This window comes from Tamandua tetradactyla, chromosome 13 (assembly GCF_023851605.1).
Source record: "Tamandua tetradactyla isolate mTamTet1 chromosome 13, mTamTet1.pri, whole genome shotgun sequence".
NCBI lineage: Eukaryota > Metazoa > Chordata > Mammalia > Pilosa > Myrmecophagidae > Tamandua > Tamandua tetradactyla.
In genome coordinates, this window is record NC_135339.1 from 1,114,379 (window position 1) to 1,136,795 (window position 22,417).

A 22,417-nucleotide genomic window follows, 5' to 3' on the forward strand; every position below is an offset into this window, starting at 1 on the left:
TCCATCTCATCATTGAAGCTCATTTTGCCTCTATGTTCTTGAAAAACTTCCTCTGAGCCAATTTTCCCTCAAGTTCCTGCTGTCTATATCCTCCAGTGACAATCAAATTCAATGTGCATATTTTGCTTTTATGTATATTTTATTTAAAAAGAAGGAGAAGTATAACAGAGAGGATAGGATTTAATAAATGAGTTGACTGCTGAATCATTTTGTTGTTTCATTTCTCTTCCCCCTTTTGGTCAAGAAGACATTTTCACTCACACAATTCCAAGACCAGGTGCATCCCTAGGAGGCATGTCAACATTGCCATAGAGAATTACACCCCTGTATTTCATGGTGTTCTAGTTTGCTAGCTGCTGGAATGGAATCTACCAGAAATGGCATGGCTTTTAAAAAGGGGGAATTTAATAAGTTGCTAGTTAACAGTTCTTAGACTGAGAAAATGCCCCAATTAAAACAAGTCTATAGAAATGTCCAATTAAAGGCATCCAGGAAAAGATACCTTGGTTCAAGAAGGCTGATGAAGTTCAGGGTTTCACTTTCAAGTGAAAGGGCACATGGTGCACACAGTCAGGGTTCCTCTCTCATCTGGAAGGGCACGTGGTGAACATGGCATCATCTGCTAGCTTCTTCTCCTGGCTTCCTGTTTCATGAAGCTCCCTGGGAGGCATTTTCCTTCTTCATCTCCAAAGACGGCTGGCTGGCGGACTCTGCTTCTCATGGCGATGTTGTTCTGCTCTGCTCTCTCCGAATTTCTTTCATTCTCCAAAATGTTCCCTCTTTCATAGGACTTCAGAAACTAATCAAATGGGAGACATGTCATCACCTAAGGCAGCTTAACAACCGCTCTTGATTAAATCACATGTCCAGGGAGATGATCTGATTATAGTTTCAAACAGTATTGAAAAGGGATTATTCTGCCTTTACGAAATGGGATTTAGATTAAAACATGGCTTTTCTAGGAGACATACATCCTTTCAAACCACCATATGTCATCCAGAGTGGGGAGGATAATCAGTTTATTTGTAAAGCTTGGGTTAGAGAGAGAGAGGCCACAATTGACCAACAAAAAAAAAAAAAAAAAAAAAAGAAAAAAAAGAAAAAAGAATGAAGAAAGGGAATTGCTTTTATTTGTTTTTCTTACCTAATTGATATGGGCGGGATCTCCCATATGATACTGTACAGAAGTAGCAAAATTGATATTTTTGTCTTGCACACGATCTTAGATGGAAAGCATCCAGTTTTTCATCAACATTAAACCAACCTTGTATTCATGGGCTAAATCTTATTTTCATGGCCCATAATAATTTGTATATGTTGTTGGATTCAGCTTGCTGGTATTTTATTGTAAACTGTTGCATCCATATTCATAGGTTTCTATAGTTTTCACTCCTTGCGATGATTTTTTCTGATTTTGTTGTCAGGTGGTTTTTGGACCTATGAAATGAGATGAGAAATGTTTTCCCTCTTCTTTTCTTTGGAAGAGTTGTGAGACATTCTTATTAATTCTTCTTAAAAAACTTGATAGAATTCCTTGGGGAGGTCATTTGCCCCTGGGCAATTTCTTTGAGAATAGTTAATTGATTACTAAATCCTATTTCTTTTTCAATCAATTTCAGTATCTTCTGTTTTTTTTATGGGATATTTCTCAGGTGTAATTATAAGTAGGCTTACTTTTTCCTTTGCAGAAATAAGTTTCATAAGGGCAAACCTCAAGATCAAGGGTTTGGTTTATTAAATTGGGAGTACCTAATGCTTGAAAGAATATCAAAATTACCTCAGGTCGGGAAGTTTAATAGTGCCACATTTTTTTTACTGTCCCTCAAGGAACTTGGCAAGTACTTTATTATTTTTTGCCCCAAATACTCTTGGATGTATCAGTTTGTTACAATAACCTATACAGAATAACAGGATCTCATTCCCTATTCTAGGTGCCATGTAATTAGGTTGTTTAAACAAACTGACAAGAAGGACTAAATTAGAGTGTATTACATATAATTTTAATTTTGTGCAACATAAACATTCTTTATTGGTCTCACATAGAAGTTGGTTTTTGAAAACAGACAATGTCATCCTTTACCCTGTATTCTTATTTACCTTAGTCCTCACCAGATCAACTTCATTCGTATTTCTAATTGAAATCTGATCTATTTTTCAGCTTAGTTAATAGTTGATGTATTGGGTAATTCTAAATTTCAGAACTGCAGAAATCTAACTCTGAGTCTCTGGTGTTCTGCAGATACCAAAAATTCCAGGGAACAACCAGGTTATGCACAAATAGAACAGTAAACAGAATTTAGTAATAAAAATTGAAACTCAGAAATAAATGTTACTACTATAAGAGATTACAATCTAAGAACCTTTCCAATAACCTTATGGAACATTCCATACCTGTTGCCCAATCGATGCCCACTTTTGATATCCTGATAATATATGCTCTCAAATTTGTTCTCAGAGCTTGTTCATTACAGTAAGTTTATATCAGTGAGACCATATATTTGTTTTTTCTTTTCTGGAATATTTTGCTCAACATAATGTCCTCAAGTTTCATTGTCTTTGTTGCACACTTCATTCCTTTCTGCAGCTGCACAGTTTTCAGCATATCTATATCTATGCCTATGCCTCCAATCCATGTCTGTATCTGTATCTATATCTAAATCTATATCCATATCTATATATCTATATATCACAATTCACCCTCTCACTCATCAGTTGATGTATACTTGGGCCACCTTCATCTATTGACAGTTGTGAACAATGCCACCATAAACACCAGTGTGCAAATGTCTATTCCTTTCCCTGTTTTCAACTCTTTGGATTACATACCTATTAACTAGATTGCAGGATCATGTGGCAACACTGAACCCAACTACCTGCTGGGAGGATATGTATTTGGTGTCTCAGTGTAGAATTGAGATTGTCAAAGGGCCTAAATGTCATGCAATCCATTTTCTGACTCCAGGAGAAGGTGAGTATTTGTAGCCCTTTGATTTCATGCATGTTTGGCTGTTTCAGGTAGGGTCTTGTGCCTTGAGGCATCAGTTTGTGGGAACAGGTTGCCCAGAACTGAGTGTAGAAGCTACCTGATCTGTGGCATGAATAGTTTTGGATGCATCCCAGATTTGATAGAGCAAGAGATATCTCTACCCAACTATGGAGATATATATATTGCATTCCTCAGGAAACTCCCAATAGTTAAATTTCCACAATCACTGACAAACACGGATCTGAACTACTGTGAATTTTTCAAGTCATGACTCATTGAGGAAAGAGATTTCTCCTTATTAAATTTTCTGCAGCACTTTATCCTGGGCCACACCCTTGCATTTGATAACAGGCTAGTAAAGACCTTGTCCAGCTGAAGGCACTTGTTCACTGGTTCTGTTGCATGTTCCTCTGTTGAAGGAATCATGATGTCCCTGTCTTAAGTTGATGGCTTCCTGAACCTAAACCTAGTGAAATACTTTTCAGCAGAGGGGCTCATTCATTCAGAGGACAACTGACCTCAGAAGCTAGAGAAGCTCATTATGAGGGTGAATTGACCCATAACCAAAGTATTGTCTCATCAAGAAGGGATGGATTTACTACTGCATTTGGAAATAAATAGTCCTCCCACTATTGAAGACTTCCCCTGTACCTTGTACATCTGTCCCATTTGCCTCCAGATAGAGACACTCCGTGCTGGTTTTAAAAGATTTATATACCCTAGAAAAGCCATGTTTTAATTCTAATCATTCTAATGGGAGCAACCATTTCTTCTAATCCTTATTCAACAATATAGTTTGCAATAATTTGATTGGATGATCTCCATGGAGATGTGACTCACAGAACTGTGGGTATTAACTTGGATTGGAGGGAGCTGTGACTCCACCCATTCCAGGTGGGTCTTGATTACTTTACTGGAATCCTTTAAAAAGAGGAAGCACTTTGGAAAAGGCTTGAGAATGACATAGTTGTGAGAATGAAGAGAGCAGCAGAGACACAAGAACTACAGAGTCTGCCAGGCAGTGACGTTTGGAGATGAAGGAGAATACCCCTGGGAGAGCTTCATGAAGCAAGAGGCCTGGAGAGGATGCTAGAAGATATTGCCAGATTCACCATGTGCCTTTCCAGTTGAGAGAGAAACCCTGAACTTCATCGACCTTTTTTGAGTGAAGGTAACCTCTTGTTGGTGCCTTAATTTGGACATTTTTACAGACTTGCTTTAATTGGAACATTTTCTCAGCCTTAGAACTTTAAACTAGCAACTTATTAAATTCCTTTTTAAAAAGTCATTCCATGCCTGGTACATTGCATTCTGGCAGCTAGCAAGCTAGACCACACTCCAAGCTCTCAGTCTCCTAAATGTCTGTATCTGAGGCCAAGGGAGGGAGGATGCCATAGCTCCTCTGCAGGAAGTCATCTTCGACACTCGGTCATCACTTGCAATTCCATGCCCAAGTCCTTGACTGATTAGCAGAAATGATATCATGACTCAGACCTGCGCAATATTCAGACTCTCTATTCACCACCCTGACATTCATCCTACTGACATTTCCATTCCTCCTCCTCTTGCCGTCTGGCTCTATACCGGGGGGGCCTATTTTCAGGAGCGGTTTGCACCTAGAGACTATATAACACGTCATAAATTGTAGTCAGGGCACATGGCATTATTTTAAATATCTTTAATGTTTTAAGATTTTCATTGCGATATTTTATATATTCACACACTATGGCCCAGAATAAAATGCTGCAGAAAATTTATATATTCATCCAAAGTGTACGATCAAGGAGGCACAATATCATCATCATCATCCAGCTGTGTATTTACCACCACAATTGACTTTTTTCTTTTTCATGAAAACTAATATGTATACAAAAACAATAAATTTCAAAGCACTATAGAAACATCAGCTGTAGAACAAATTTCAGACATTGGTATGAGTTACAATTCCACAATTTTAGGTTTTTTACATATAGCTGATCTAAGTTCCTGGAGACTAAAAGAAATATCATTCTTATGATTCAGCAATCGTACTCATTTGCTAAACCCTACCTTCTTTGTATAACTCCATCATCACTTTGATCTTTCTCCCACTCTTTAGGGGCATTTGTGCTATGCCCATTCTAAATTTTTCATGCTGGAAGGGGCTGTCAATAATATTGTACAGGGGGATGGAACTAGTTTAGGTGTGGAAGGCCTGGTCCCTTTGCATTTTAGGACTTATCTGGCCCAGGGAATCTATTGGGAGGTTGTAGGTTTCTGGAAAGTTACCCTAGTTCATGGGAACTTTGTAGAATCTTATATAATGCCTTAGGTTTTCTTTAGGATTAATAGTAATGGTTTTGGTTGGGAGTTGACAAGCTGTGATAGGTAGCAATATATAACTGAAGCTTGCATAAGAGTGATCTCCAAAGTAGCTTCGCAGCTGTATTTGACCTCTCTTAGGCACAGATACCTTATTTGTTACACTTCTTTTCCGCTTTTGTTCAAGATGGCATCGTTGATCCTGCAGTGACAGGGTCAGGCCCATCCCTGAGAGTCATCTCCCATGCCACCAGGGAAACTTTCACCCTGGATGTCATGCCCCATGTAGGAGAATGACAATGATTTCACTTGCAGAGCTGACCTTAGAGAGAGAGAGGCCACATCTAAGCAAAAAAAAAAAAAGAGGTATTGTGGAACGAACTCTTAGGCTTACCTTACCTCTAGGGAAGCTAATCTTCTCGACTATATATATAAGCTTCACAAGAGCAAGCCTCAAGATCAAGGGCTTAGCCTATTGATTTAGATGTCCCTAATATTTGGCATTGTATCAGAGGTTTTCCTGGTGGTAAAATCTAATAGTTTCATATTTTTTCTTCCATCCCTCAAGGGAATTTTTTTATGATTTGCTTAATATTCTCTGGGATTTATCCAAGCATTTATTAAGCTATACAAGTTTAAAGGTCCTCATTCTTATTCTGAGCTAGCTGTGTTTGGATTGTTTAAATGATATATCCATTGAAGTTGAGTTAGATTATGTGCAACAAAAAATTTAGGTTCTTAACAGAAAAAAAAAATCTCTTCTTGCCTTGGTCTCAAAGAGCAGATGAGGTTCTATAATGCAAACAGTATCTTCCTTAATCCCTCTGTCTTGAATTAACTTAATTTCAATCTGATTGGCTTTGTTCCTATTCCTAATTATCAAGTTATAGATATATAAAACATCTTTTCAAACTCCAGAAATAAAAATTACCACTCTGGACTAATTTGACTGCTATAAGAGCTAATAATCTAAGCTCATTTTCTTACAAATATTTTCTAAATGAGACCATACAATATTTGCTCTTTGTTTCTGGCTTATTGTGCATAACAAAATGTTCCATAGGTTCAATCACAATGTTGTATGCCTCAAAAATTTATTCCTGAAAGATGGCTAAATAAAGTAGCTCAAGATCAGCCCTGCTCCATGGAAAAATTAGAGAAAGGACAGGAGGGCAATTGAGGTGGTAATTCAGAAATGCAGCTAACCTGGGAGAACCTTCTGCACTACATAGGGCATCCCTGGTTGCAGAGGCTGAGGAACTAAGAGGCAGAAAGCTGGAGCCTGTTGTGGAGATATGGAGCCCATGGGAGTGCACAGACAGGAGCCAGGGACTAACAAGTAAGCCAGGCCATGTTCCTTGGGTGTGCTAACCTCACCAATACAGCCCCATGACCAGTGATTCATCCCACACCCCACACACCAGAACCCCATCACCAGCTCCCTTTCCCCACACTCGAGGTGCCCCCACCTCATCAGCCCCCAGTGCACATAACTGGCCCATTCCCCAACCCTAAGTGCAGCCCAACCCACCTCTTCTGCACCCCTCCTGAGCATTGCCTCCCCTTCTTGTTCCCTGCAGGCAATTGCCAGTGGATAAAAGCTGTGGGCACTAACCTCCATACCCACGCTATCCCTGCCCACCTGCCCATAGTGTTGCACAGCCTCACCTCACACCCCTCAAGCTCAGCACATCAGTATATGGCACTCATAGACCCATGCATGTGCACAGGCCCCCAATCATGTCATTGAGCTCTGGGAATGTCAGTACACAGTAGACCTAGAACCACGCATGTGCACGGCCCCCAGCCACACTTCCCAACTCTGAAAAATTGCTGACCTGCACAGCTAGGTTACCTCTGCTCCCAGTTAATGAAGACATACTGCTGAACTGCTGCCACAGCTCTACACATGTGCATAAAGGACCCCTGCCTTAGACCAGTGCACACCAAGGTTATGCCCCCAGTCCAGTGCACCCATGCAGCTACATCCTCCCTGGCTGCTGAGCACACATGTTCACAAGCATCAGCATAACATCCTCAACCTGTGCCTATACATGCCTTGAAACAAATCACCGCACTGAGAACTCCCACCCATACTGTTCTCCCTGCTGTACAGCCATCCCACAAGCACAGGGCCTTAGACGACTGAAAGAAATCAACTCCCAAAGTAAGTCAATCAAGTTATTTACATGCCACAAAGGCAGCAGAAGATCTCTAAGCATATTACAATGCACACAGATATAGCCCTGCCTAATGATCAAATTAAAACACCAGAGGAGACACAGACATTGAAACAACTCATCAAAGATGTTCATACAACTCTAATTAATAAAATAAGTGGGATAGCAAATGACTTAAAGCGGATCAAGAAAACAATAGAAAAGCATAAAGAGGAATTTGAAAGAATAAATAGAAAATGGAGATTTTCTATTTATTCTTTCAGAGATTAAAGACTCTGTTGACCAAATAAAGAACATGCTAGATGCACACAGCAATAGATTTGAAGAGACAGAAGAAAGGATAAGTGATACAGAGGACAGGATAAATGACTTCAAAGACTCAAAACAGCAAATGGCAAAAAAGATGGAAAATGTTGAATTGAATCTCAGGGAAATGATAGACAAAACAAAGGACACAAATGTAAAAATCACTGGTGTCCCAGGAGGAGAGCAGAGGGGTAAAGGGCCAGGTAGAGTAGTTGAGGATATAAATCCAAATAGGCCTTCCCCAAGGCACATACTAATCAATCTGTCAAATATTGAAGAGAAGCAGAAAATCCTGAAAGTGGCAAGAGAAAAGCAATCTACTACATACAAGGGAAATTGAACAAGACTGTGTTCAGACTACTCAACTAGCACCCTGGAGCTGAGAAGGCAGTGGTATGATATATTCAAGATACTGAAAGAGAAAGACCTCCAGCCAAGAATCCTTCACCCAGCCAAATTGTCCTTCAAAATTGAGGAAGAAATTAAAATTTTCACAGGCAAAGAAGTCCTGAAAGAATTTATCAACAAGAGAATGGCCCTACAAGAAATACTAAAAGGAGTTCTGCCAGCTAAAAAAAAGAAGACCTTAATTCACATGGGTTATAAGTTCACCTTGAGGGCAAAACTGGGGAGAAGTAGGGGGCCTGAGCACAGTGATAAGACAGGCTGACAAGGCAGGATGGAGTGAAAAGCAATTGTTCCCCATCAGAATAAGAAGCTTACCATGTCACACAGAGTGAGGACAGCTGTTGGAGTAGTTAGAAAAATGTTAGTTACTGTAAAATAAAAATCCCAACAGTTCTATGTCTTACATTAAAATGGTATATATCTTTGCTTACACAACAATCTTAATATATAGTTCTTGATCAGGCAGTCCTTTTTGAAGAACTGAATCAAAGGCTAGATTCTCTTTTGTGTCTGTGCTGTCTTCAACAAATGATTTCCAAAAGAGTAGCATTGATCTTCAATAAGCCAGCAGATGGGGAAAGAGGAGGTGATGATGCCATACATGCTTCTGAACCACCTGTGGTCACAACAGAACTACCTATGTGGCCCCTCCTGTAGTGAGGGAGGCTTGCAAAAGAAGTGCCAGGTTCAGCAACAGCTTCCCACATTTCTACATTTTAGATAAAGAGACATACTGAACTTCTTTTAAGCATATACTTAATAATTACTACTGCATGCCACATACTCACCTGAGCACTTTACACATATTAGTTCATTTAAAACTCACAATAAATTGAAGATATCACTATAATTATCTGTAGATGAAAAGAATGAGGCAAGAGAGGTCAAGTCAATTGCTTAAGGTCACAAAGCATTGTAGAGACTGGATGTTCACCAAATATTTCCTTCTTTCTGGGCGCAGAAATACAGATAACCTGTATTTCCTCACCCAACTTGACCTAAGTTGTGGCGGTGTAACATATTTCTGGTCAATGAAACATGAGCAGAATAAGAGGAACCACTTCCAGACCTGGCCCACAAAACTTCATATACATAATCATCATGTTCTTTTGTAGCCCACAAGCTTAATACAGATGAGAGGTTTCTTGGGTAGCACAGATTGGAGACTAGTAAAACAAAGAGCCCCAAAGGACCTGGAGCAATTACCTGTTGGAACAAAGCCTCTCACTCACCAGAAATGCTCAGTTTAGCGTTTACAAAAGTGAAAAATAAATATCAATTTATTTGAGCCATGTATATTTGAAGGTTGCTTTCACAACACCAGTTTTACGGCGTCCTAACTGTGGGACACTGTCACATGAAAACCCTTAAATTAGGTGATACTGGCTTAGTGGCCAGGTAATGGGCAACGAGAATGTTAGAAGCTGAAAACATGGGAGCCCATGTTATGCAAATCATTTGGTAAAGTTTTTTCCTGCAATAACTTGAAAAGTGTCACGGCTAATTTCATGTGTCAATTGGGCTAAGATATGGTGCCCATTTGTTTGCTCCACAAGCACTGTCCTGAACGTTACTGTGAGGGTAATTCGTGGATTTATATCATTAGTCATTTGATTGCATCCATGGTTGATTATACCTACATTCAACAAATCAGTAAGGAAAGACATCTCCCGAAACAACCAGAAATGACTTAAAAAGAGATCTGGAGCTGCTAGTGCAACAGGAAAAGAGGGAAGAAGGAAAAAGACAGGGAGGAAGGGAAGGAGGGTGGTGCCAGCACTGTGGCAGAGAAAGGGAAGGGTGGAGAGAAGGTTCCTGGGTGGCATGACCACTGCTCCTCCAGGCACTTCCCAGTCCTTTGTTAGTCACAGCTGAACCCCCACAGGATAAGCAAACCTGCATGAGTACTAACAATCAAAACAGCATATGTGACACAGGACATTGCTGTGAACAGTCTCAGCACTGTAACTACTACTGTGAACTTTGGTACTTCTGGCTGTAGGCCATCTTCTTCCCGAGCTGCGGCAGCGTCTGCCACCACCACTGAACGAAGCACTGTCTTGAGGCACAGCCGCAGCAATGTGAAATCAATCTGATTGTCTATCAGGAAGCCCACAAGTGCTCAACGCTACCATTTTATTTCAGATATTTGCCAAACCTAAATCTACTACCTCCTTATGAGGAAATGGTGAACAGACCTTCAATATCTCCCCAACACAGTGCCTTCCATTACTGCAGTGTGGTCCTCCAGGAGGCAGAACCCTGGGTGTCCATCCCAGCAGGGGCTCCCAGAAAGCATAAAGCAGCCCCTTGTCTGGATCCAGCAGAAGAATGAGACCCCAGGTATTATTACTGACCCTGAGCCTTCTGACATGCCAGCTGACCAAGCAACCACCAAAGCCCCAGGAATGGAGCCCGGTGGCTCCATGGCTGACCTGCGGAACTGGACCCAGGGTCCTTTCTGGACAAAGATCCAGAATGTAAGCAAGAGTTGCTGAAAGATTACAGCTCTGAGCATGGAAGCACCTTACCTGACAGCAAAGACAAGACTCCTTGCAGACATCACCACTTCCTGGAGAACTTGAGCATTGAAATGTGTGTATGTGCAACTGATATTACCATGATGACAACTTCAAAGAATTCAGCACACTCATTGAGGAGTCTCTGGATGGGCCCTTGGACTTCTGCAACAGCTACCATGTGCCATCTCCCCTGGGGATGAGAAGAAGTGCTCTTCCAGCCCTTCCAGAAGCAGGCCAGAGAGTCTGGGCACCTCCACCCACCACAACCACCTGCCTGTCTGCTTGTGAGCACCATCAATGGGCAGGATTCTCCAAACTCCCAGAGTAAATGCAGGCCCTGCCTGCACTCGAGAACTCGGTGAAGCAGTCAGGGGAGGGGAGGGCCATGAAGGAAGCATTAAATGACTTTCAGAGAAAGTGGTACAACCACATCATTTTTTTCCCTCCTGTATTTTCCTAAATTTCCAGGTACAGCTTGGGGTGTGGATGCCTCTACCTGCACAAAATCACAGTGTTGTTATATCAGTCAGAGTTCTCCAGAAAAACATAACTAACAAGAGATATCTGTAAATATGAGATTTATAAAGGTCTCATGCAACCATGGGAATGGAAGAGTTCAAAATCTTTTACAGGCTGTGAAGTTGGCAGCTCTGATGAAGAATCTGGACAAACTCCACAGGAAAGTCTCACTGGCTGAAGAAGCAATGAAAGTCTATCTTCTTCCTTTAAAGTCTTCAATTGATTGGATTATATCGTTTGTGGGAGACATGCCTTACTGTATCACAGATGTAATCAGCCACAGATGCAATCAACTGGCTGATTATATAATACACCTCCCTTCAAGTTTATCAACTATCCATGAAATATCCTTGCAGCAATGACCAGGCCAGTGCTTTCCTGACCAGACAACTGGGCATCACCACTGGTCAATTGACACCAGAATCTAACCATCCCAGTTGCGGAGGGCTGACAAGTTGGTTCTGTGACTTATTCCTCACACCCCAAGCCTATCTCTTGTCTCTCCTTATCATATCTCAGCTACCTGCTTGAGTCAGAGAAATGTGCATTTTAAAAGATGCCAAGAAATGGACTGGGACTGTCCTTAAATGGTTCTTGGTTATGGAGTGGAATTTTTCTCTGATTTTAGTTGGAGAAAACCTTGCTGAACCTTGGTAGGGGCAAGGCATAGATCTCAGCTTTACGTGAAGAGGGAAGCCACAGAGGCCCAGGGATTATCACCCTTGCCAGTGTCAACAGAGCTGGAACTGGATTAATCCTCGGGGACATTGAGAGCTGGTGGGAAGCTATATGGTAGGTTTGCAGGGGGCTTGTTGGTCTCCCAAATTCCAGGTGACAAAAATGATGCACTGCTGTGCATCCTTAAGGAGCCTCTTCTCAGCAGGCTCTGTCTGGCTGATGACTGCCTCTGGTGTGGAGGATTATACAGTGCCTTTTCTGGCTTTTTCTTTTAAAGACAAATATAACAAAAGCGAGCTGAAAAAACAAGAGCCTTACCAGTGGGCAGGCAAGAATTTTGTTCTGGAAAAAGGGAGATTGAGGCTCTTTCCCAGGCTGGCCTTCAAAAAGCCTTGCTGCCATTGAGCCAGAGGAGATATTTTGTATGAAGTCTTAGGGGTGTGGGCTATCTATGGAACTTCTGGGGGTGAGAAGGAGACCCTGAAGCACAATGCTGGATGGAGAAGCTTCTGCATCTCCTCCCTTTTGTCTGGGTCCACAAGTGCCTGGCACCATCCTTGGTCCCAAGCACATAGATTTCCAGTCTTCATGCCTCACTGTTTAATGTGAACAAACTGACAGAAGAGGCTATGGATTACAAGAAAGGGTAGCCCCATGGAGTGGCTGTCACACAGTATTTTCTCTTTGATTTTGAATAAATTTTATTGTTTTCTTAAACTGACCGCTTGGATGAAATAACTCTGTTATCTGCAGTTTTACTGCCATTTCCCTGTTCTTCCCCTCCTTTTTAAAAAATGCTATAATTCATTTCCGGATCCTGAAGCACCCCGGATCTTCATCTCTGTACTCTGGCTTCAGATAACTAGTTGAGTTTTGATAGAAATAATCTGAATGGAAAAAGAAAGTGGCTGAAAATAACGTTCCCTATCCAAGCTTTGTTGATATGAAGAGTTCAGTTCTTCCCCCAGTCTTGCAAAACAATATTCAGACTAGACATTGATGTTACAGTAAGAGAGGAAAAATATACTTATATACAAAAATAGACAAATCAAAGGTTGTGAGGTGAACATATATCTGTGTTTAGAGTCCACAAAATCAAAATCCATGTTGAACGAAATGAATCCTGAAAACAATAACTTTTTGGATAATATGTCCATTGTGTGTGAGTCCCAAGCCCTGTTTTCCTTGAACATACTTTGAAGCATCCATTCTACTCATGCTAGCCATAATGTTTGAGCAAATATGGCCCTCTAAAGGTAATTTATTTTATGCATTCACTGTTTACTGAATAAATAAATGACTGTGTTCTTGGGTATTCAGCAGCACTGTCAATGCTAGTCCCTTATGTTTGCCAGAGTTCCTGTGCTCTAAGTAGAGGTTTCACTCTTATCCATCACTGCAATTTGCACACTTCTCCATGGACACTCAGAGGCCTGTGTTCTGGTCCCTGTAAATGGAAATATGCTGTGAACATGTCTGCCTCCCTCAGCTGCTCCTGTCCTCAGCACCAGACCCTGTTGATTCCCCAGCCACTTGGGGCAGAAGTAGATGGTGAAATTTCAAACCAAAGTGTGATCGGATCTTCAGTGACAAGCTTGGACTAGCTGTTATCCAGATGTGAGCCCTGCCCAGAATTGCCAGGATTTGGCAGGTACCGTGGGCTTACCTCCATATGATGAGGTCCAACCTGCAAGCTGGCGTGTGGCCAGAGTGGAGTGAGCACATCATAGTCTGCAGATGGCTTGCATTCTACCTTTTTCTTTCTTACTTAATCCTGAGCACTCACTAAAGTATCTCAAATGAACATGAGTTTAACCAAAATGAATCCTTCAGTAAACTGATCCAATGGATGAACTCTGACTCTCTCAAGTTTCCTCCCCCAGACAGAGAAGGAAACTGCCCTGTGTGCTAACTCCTAGATTTTCTGCAAGAAAATGCAACTGTTGGAAGCAGACTTGATCCAAGTGGTCATAGTCTGGCCTCTGCAGCTGGAGGTTACCCTGCTTGATGAGAGAGGTGGGGATATAGAAACTGATGGGAGAATCAGGGACCAGGGAGACTTGACTGAGTCTGGTGTTGAGGTGAATGAGAAGGAAGGTGATGGTTGAGGGTTTGGCACTACCATCAGAGTATTTGCAAATGCTAACACATTCCTGTGTGTGGTACATCACCATTTGCCAACTATTGTGAATATGTGTATTTTAAGCAGTAAAACTCAGCTGATCAGACTTTTCTGGGCTGTCTCAGAGTGGCTCTAACAACTGTGAGAAGCCCAAATAAAAACCAGCCCCCAAAATAATGAAAGGAGATCTGAGGATCTCAGCAGTCAAAATGAAGAATTTTTATCTATACTTCAGCCAGCCAGCCTTTCCAGGGGATTTCTGCAAAACCTTCTTTTCAGTTTCAAACATAGGGCTTTCCCTATGGAATTCAGGCTTCTCAAACCCAACAGCCATGTGAGTGAACTTTAGGATAAATCTCATAATATTTACATAGGCATCCATCATACATAAATATATAAATAAAACACACAAACTGCACATCTTGTCATTTCTGTTTGTCTGGGAACCATGAAAAATACAGATTTTGAAGCTCAAAATGGAGTGGTGATATGACAAATACCTATGAGTGTGGAAATGTTGAACAGTATAGTTATTTGAGGAGATTCCCATGCTAAATATCTGTCATGGTCAGGTTCATGTATCACCTTGGCCAGGTGGTGGTACCCAGTTGTCTGGTTGGGCAAGCTCTGACCTTTCTATTGCTATGAGGACATTTCATGGACTTAAATCATGATCATGTTGGATGCATCCACAGCTGATTCATTCATAATAAGCTAAGGGGAGTGTTCTAGTTTGCTAGCTGCTAGAAGGCAATATACCAAAAATGGAACAACTTTTAAAACGGCGAATTTAATAAGTTGTTAGTTTATAGTCCTAAAGCCAAGAACATTTCCCAATTAAAACAAGTCTATAGAAATATTCAGTCTAAGGTATCCAGGAAAGGTGCCCTGGTTCAAGAAGTCCTATGATGTTCAGGGTTTCTCTCTCAGTGGGAAGGGCACATGGCAAAGTCTGCTAGCTTCCTCTTCTGACTTCTTGTTTGATGAAGTTCCATGGGAGATGTTTTCCTTCTTCATCTCCAAAAGTTTCTGGTTGGTGGACTCTCTGCTTCATGATTCTGCACCATTCTCTGCTCCCTCAGAATCTCCCATCATTCTCTTTTATAGGATTCTAGTAAACTAATCAACTCCCACCTATTATGGGTGGAGAAATATCTCCATCTAATTGAGTTTAATATTAACAATTGATTGAGCCACATCTCCAAGGAGATAACCCAATCAAGCTTCTAATTTATTGTACTGAATAGAGATTAAGAGAAATGGTTGCTTGCACAAAATCACTTAGGATTAAAATATGGCTTTCCTAGGGTATATAATCCTTTCAAACTGGCACTGGGGAGTGTCTGCTGAAATGAATGATGCTTTATATAATCACCAGAGGGCTTTTTTTTTTTGGCACGTGCAGACTCCAGGAATTGACCCCAGGTCTTGGGAATTTTGGGCAAGAATTCTACCACTGAGACACCTTTGCACAGTCCTTGAAGGTTTTTTTTTTTTTAATATGGAATGCTTCACGAATTTGCGTGTCATCCTTGCGCAGGGGCCATGCTAATCTTCTCTGTATCATTCCAATTTTAGTATATGTGATGCCGAAGCAAGCACGCCCTGAAAGGTATTTAAGGAGGATCCAGATGAAACAGTCACTCTTCCAGCTTCAGCCAGTCAGCCTGTCCCAAGAGTTCATTGAGGAACTTCTGAGCTGTCAGCTTATGACCTGCCCTACATACAGACTGTGGACTCTACATCTCCTGTTACATGAGACACTTTTATTAATTTTATATTTACATATATCTTCTATAGATTCTGTTTCTCCAGAAAACCCTAACTAATACAGTTTGGAGCTGAGAGTGGGGTGGTTCTTAAAAAACAGAATCTTAGGGCAGGCCACGGTGGCTCAGCAGGCAGGAATGCTTGCCTGTGATGCCAGAGGACCCGGGTTCAATTCCCGGTGCCTGCCCATGTTAAAAAAAAACAACACAGAATCTTAATAATAAGTTTTATGATTGGTTTCTACTCTGATTGGACTCAAAGGCACTAAGGACTCTTTCTGATAATTAGAATGACACTGCCAATCCATGGGGTGAGCTGGCAAAAGACGTAGTCAAAATATCACCATTAGATTCTTCTAATGCTTCACTTATATGAAGCCAACCTCTGGGGGATGAGGTTTTTGACATCTTTACAGAGTTTTGTTATAGGAAATAGGAGGTATAGGGATGTTAGCTGGTTGTTGTTTGATATGCATTGGTGAGGGAAAGGGATGAGCTAAAGACTTCAAATGAGAATCTTACACATACCATATGACAAATGTAAATGTTTCTGTGAGTGCCCTCAAGGAAAATTTTATTTCCTGTAGCTGCAGACTTGAAAGCTCTGAAAATCAGACTCAGAGTCTCATTGTTAGAGTAGTAACTTTATGACATAAACTGAGATTTCAATCTAGCATGGTGTCTGCTATTAAAGTGAGGGCATTGATTGGAAAGGAATGGGACCCTGAAAAATGGGACGGTGACATATAGATTGATAATAATGGTGGTGGTGAGGTTGAAACCCTAGATAGATCTGATTCTTTTCTAGATAACCATGTAACATTCTGCCCTGAAGGCATAACTATAACAATTCCAGCCTGCTCTGAGGAGTTGGCCACCCAACCTCCACCTCTAAGGATTAACCCTAGAGTGATTAATCCTGTTTCACCAGATGAAACTGCAAACATATACCCTGAAGCAGTTGGCTTGTAAGATTCCTCTAATTCTTTTCATGACCCATCCCTACCACCCCTCATTACTTCCAGACCTATAACTAAACTAAAGTTCCAGCAGGCCCCAAAAAGTAACTCAAAGTGAGTCACTCCTCAAAGTGCCACCCATGAGGAGATATGTTATACTCCAAAAGAACTGCATGAGTATTCCAATTTATATAAGTAGAAATCAGGGGACTATATATGGCCATAGATATTAAGGGTATGGGATAGTGGTGGAAGGAATATAAAGCTGCATCAGGTTGAATTTATTGATATGGGCCCACTAAGCAGAGATTATGCATTCAATGCTATAGCTTGAGGGGTTAGAAAAGGCAATAACATTTGGTTTGGATGGTAGACTGAAATATGGGTCAAAGGGTGGCCATTACCTGAGGTTGAAGTGCTAGAACTGCCCTGGTATAATGTAGATGAGGGGACCCAATGGCTTAGAGACATTGGAATGTTAGAGCAAATTTATCATGGAAACCCTGCTCATACACCCCAGGAATGTCTGGAAGATGCACTTTTTAAAAGAACTGAGAGAAATAAATTTGTGAGACTAGCTCCATAATACCTGAAGATCTCTGTAGTTGCCCTTCTCTGTAAGTCAGATATTATCGTGGGAATTGCTGTCACTTAGCTGGAAGTTTCAAACACAATGTGGATGATCAGATCCTGAGTTAGCCAAAGCCAAGCAGCAGCACTTAATTGCTAAGACAAAGTGGACATGGCTACCATAATGGACAACAGACTCAAAGCAGACATCAAAATCATCTGACTCACAGAGACTTGTGGCATTGGCTAGTAGATCATGGGGCACCTAGAAGTACAATAGATGGGCAGTCTACTAAATTCTTGTTTGAGCTGTATAAGCAACAGATTTCTAGGTCAAGTGAACAGAAGTCTAACTTGAATTACAAAAGCAGAGAGTCACAGACTTTTAATCAATTTCCAGGTTTGAAGCAGTTTACAGACAGGGTCCCTTGAATGAGGGGGAGGTCAGGACACTTTGGGGAAAGACCTGTTACACTGCCACAAATTTATACTGTTAAGCTTCCTCCAAGCCTTCCCCTAAGAAGACCAATAGCCTTTTGCCATAGTAACTGTGCACTGGGGTAAGTAAATGGTCAGAGATTTGGGGGATTAATAGACACTGGTTCAGAAGTGACATTAATTCCAGGGCACCCAAAGTGACACTCTGGTACACCAGTCAGAGTGAGGACTTATGGAGGTCAGGTGATTGATGGACTTTTGACTCAGGTCAGTTTCACAGTGGGTCCAGTGGGTCCCTGAACACATTCTTTAGTTATTTTCCCAGTTCCACAATGCATAATTAGAATCGGCATATTGAGCAACTGGTAGAATCCCCACATTGGCTCTCTGACGCATGGAGTGAGGGCTATTACGGTAGGAAATCTCTCATGGAAGCCTCTACTACTTCCCTTACAAAGCAAGATAGTAATTCAGAAGGAATACTGGATTCTTGGAGGGATTGCTGAGATTATTATCCTCAAGGACTTGAAGGATGCAGGGGTAGTGATTCCCACCACATCCCCATTCAACTCTCCTATTTGGCCTGTGCAGAAAACAGATGGGACTTAGAGGATGACAGTGTATTATTAAAAGTTCACCCAGGAAGTAACTACACTTGCAGCTCCTGTTCTGGATGTGGCATCATTGCCATAAATCAACACATCCCCTCATACCTGGTATACAGCTATTGATCTGGAAAATGCTTTTTTGTCAATAGCTGTTAGTAAAGAACACCAGAAACAGTTTGTTTTCAGCTGGTAAGGTCACTGTCCTACCTCAGGGGTATGAAAACTCTCCAGCAGTTTGCCATAATCTTGTTTGCAGAGCCCTTGATTGTTTCTCCCTCCCACAAGACATCACATTGGTCCATTATATTGATGATATCTTGTTGATTGGACCTAGTGAGCAAGAAGCAGCAACTACTATAGACTTGTTGGTAAGGCATTTGCATGTTAGAGAATGGGAGATAAATCCAACAAGAATACAAGGGCCTTCCACCACAGTGAAATTCTAGGTGTCCAGTGGTGTGGGACATGTTGAGATATCCTTTCTAAGGTGAAGGATAAGTTGCTGCATCTGACCCCACTTATGACCAAAAAACAGGCACAACACCTAGTTAGTCTCTTTGGATTTTGGTGACAACATATTCTCATTTGGGTATGCTACTTTGGCCCATTTATCGAGTGACTAGAAGAGGATCTAATTTTGAGTGAGGACTGGAAGAAGAGGAGGCTCTATGGTATGTCCAGGCTGCTGTACAAGTGGCCTTGTCATTTGAATCATATGATCCAGCAGATCCAATGGTGCTGGAAGTATCAATGGCAAATAGAGGTGCTGTCTGGAGCCTTTGGCAAGCCCCTATAGGAAAATCACAATGCAGACCCTTAACATTTTGTTGCAAAGCTTTACCATCTGCTGCAGATAACTGTTCTCCTTTTGAGAAACAACTTTTGGTCTGCTACTGGGCCTTGGTAGAAACTGAACACTAAACCATGGGCCACAAAGTTACCATGAGACCTTAGTTGCCTATCATGAGCTGGGTGTTGTTTGACCCACCATGCCATAAATTGAGTGTGTGCAGCAGCACTCCATCATAAAATAGAAATGGTATGTCCAAGATAGGGCAAGAGCAGGTCTGCAAGGCACAAGTAAGTTACATGAGGAAGTGGCCCAAATGTCCACAGTCTCCACCCTGCCACATTACATTCTCTTTCTCAGACCAGAGCTTTGGCCTCTTGGGGAATTCCGTACAGTGAATTGACTGAGGAAGAGAAATCTTGGGTGTGGTTTACAGATGTTTCAGCACGATATGCAGGTACTTCTTGAAAGTGGACAGCTCCAGCACTCCAATCCATTTCTGGGGTGTCCATGAAGGATAGTGGTGAGGAGAAATCATCCCAGTGAGCAGAACTTCTATCAGCGCACCTGGTTGTTCATTTTGCTTGGAAGGAGAACTGGCCAGAGGTGTGTTTGTATACTGACTCATGGGCTGTTTCTGATGGTTTGACTGAATTATCAGAGACTTGGAAAGAACATAATTGGAAAATTGGTGACAAAGCACTCTGGAGTAGAGGTATGTGGGTAGACCCTTCTGAATGGGCTAAAAGCATAAAGATATTTGAGTCCTATGTGAATGCACACAAGAGGGTGACTTCAGCAGAAGAAGGTTTTAATAATCAAGTGGATAAAATGACCTGTTCTGTGGATACTAGTCAGCCTCTTTCCCCAGCAACTCCTCTCATTGCCCAATGGGCTCATGAACAAAGTGGTCATGGTGGTAGGGATGTAAGTTATGCATGAGCTCAGCAACATGAATTTCCACTTATCAAGTCTGACCTGGCTATAGCCACTGCTAAGTGCCCCATCTGCCAGCAGCAAAGACCCACATTCAGCCCCTGATTTGGGACCATTCCCCAAGGTGACCAGCCAGCTACATGGTGGCGGGTTGATTACATTGAACCACTCCCTTAATGAAAGGGACAGCGATTTGTTCTAACTGGAATAGACACATACTCTGGATAAGGGTTTGCTTTTTCTGCACACAATGGTTCTGCCAAAACTACAATCTGTGGATTTACAAAATGCCTTGTCCATCATTATGGTATTCCACACAGTATTGCTTCTGATCAAGGAACACACTTCACAGCAAATGAAGTGCAGGAATGGGCACTTGCTCATGGAGTTCTCTGGTTTTACCATGTCCCCATCACCCAGAAGCAACTGAATTTATAGAATGGTAGAATGGCCCTTTGTAAACCAAATTATGGAGCCAACTAGGTGGCAATACCTTGCAAGGCTGAGGTCGTGTTCTCCAGAAAGTTGGGTATTCTCTGAATCAGCATCTACTGTATGGTGCTATTTCTCCCATAGCCAGAATCCATGGGTCTAGGAACCAAGGGGTGGAAGTGGGAATGGCATCACTCACTATTACCCCTAGTAATCCACTAGGAAAATTTTTGCTTCCTGTCCCTGTGACCTTGAGCTCTGCTGCTATACAGATTTTAGAGGGCTTCCATCAGGAGAAACAATGTTCCATCCAACTGGAATCTAAGGCTGTCACCTGGTCACTTTGAGTTGCTCATGCCCCTGGATCAACAACCCAAGAAGGGGATTACTTTATTGGCTGGGGAAATAGGACTGCAACTACACAATAGAGGTAAACAAGAGTTTCCTTGGAATATAGGAGATCCCCTAGGGAATCTTTTATACTACCATGGGCTGTGATTAAAATCAATGGAAAACTGCAACAACCCAATCCAGGCAGAACTACCAATGGCTTTGAAACTTCAGGAATGAAAATTTGGGTCCCCTGCCAGGCAAAGAACCGTGGCCAGCTGAAGTGCTTGCTGAGGGTAAAGGGAACATGGCATGGGTCGTAAAAGAAGGTAGTGATAAATATGAACTATGATCACATGATCAGTTACAGAAATGAGGACTGTAATGCTGTTTTGTTCATTTTATAGTATTTAAGTTGTAAGATATCAAGTTAATTTAAGAATGAATATTACTCAGGGACTTGGACCCATTCTGGGGAGATTTAATGCATTTCCTGTTGTTCGTGGGACAGTTGAGTATTGTTAGGTGAGGAAAAAATGTGCCCGTTATTGTTTTCTATTTAGAGATTAAATATAGCTTAAGGTGATGTGTATAAGTGCCAAGTTGACAAGGGGTCGACAGTCATGGTCAGGTTTATCTGTCAACTTGGCCAGGGGGTGGTGCCCATTATCTGGTTGGGCAACAGCTTACCTGTCTGTTTCTATGAGGACATTTCAGGGACTTGAATCATGATCATGTCAGCTGCATCTACAGCTGATTGCACTTGTAATCATCCAAGGGCAGTGTCTTCTGCAATGAGTGTGCTTAGTCTAATCACTGGAAGGCTTTTAAGGAACATTTGGAAGAGACATTCTTTCCCTACTTTGGCTGGTGCCCTCTCCTGTGGAGTTCATCCAGACCCTTCATCAGAGTCATCAGCTTCACAGCCTGTCCTATGGATTTTGAACTCTATGTTCCCATGGTTACATGAGGCACTTTTATAAATTTTATATCTATGGATATTTCCTGCTGATTCTGTTTCTCCAGAGAACCCTAGCTAATACAGATAGATAAATAGCTATATCTATCTATCTATTGAGAGAGTGAGTGAGAGAGAGAGAGAGAAAAAAAGAGAGACAGAGACAGAGATGGTTCCATGTAATTATGATTTTTAGATAAGGTGTGTATATATGTATGCAAGTGCATGTGTGTAGATATTCATAATCACATTTTCTCACATGAATTTTATCATTATTGTCAAAAGACAACAATTTTCAAACAAATACCCAAATGTTTGCTATCATTTAACATGATTCCCTCAGGAGACTAATTCATTGAATGAAAGAAAGAATTTTTTCTGATTTTTCTTTTAGAATTTCTTTCTACTTCAGTATGTTATAGCCACTAATTTAGAGAAGAAATGATCTCATCCTTCATTACATGTTCCTAGGCTATTCACTGGTCCTGATCTGATGTATTGTTTCTTAGGGGATTATGTGATTTTTAGTCTGCTTAGCATTTGCAATCCCAACTATGTTTTGTATTTTCCCATTTTATTAACCATAGTTGGAAGCTCCTTGTAAT

The 22,417-nt window shown here is 41.4% G+C and overlaps 1 non-coding gene and 1 pseudogene across 1 annotated transcript; one reads left to right on the forward strand and one right to left on the reverse strand.

Moving 5' to 3' along the window:
* Positions 1-9,595: 9,595 nt before the first annotated feature.
* LOC143654599 (WW domain binding protein 1-like pseudogene) lies at positions 9,596-11,065 on the forward strand (annotated as a pseudogene).
* Positions 11,066-15,517: 4,452 nt separating this feature from the next.
* LOC143654732 (U6 spliceosomal RNA) lies at positions 15,518-15,624 on the reverse strand. The gene has a single exon (XR_013161923.1). It is a non-coding gene; the product is annotated as a U6 spliceosomal RNA (small nuclear RNA).
* Positions 15,625-22,417: the final 6,793 nt, after the last annotated feature.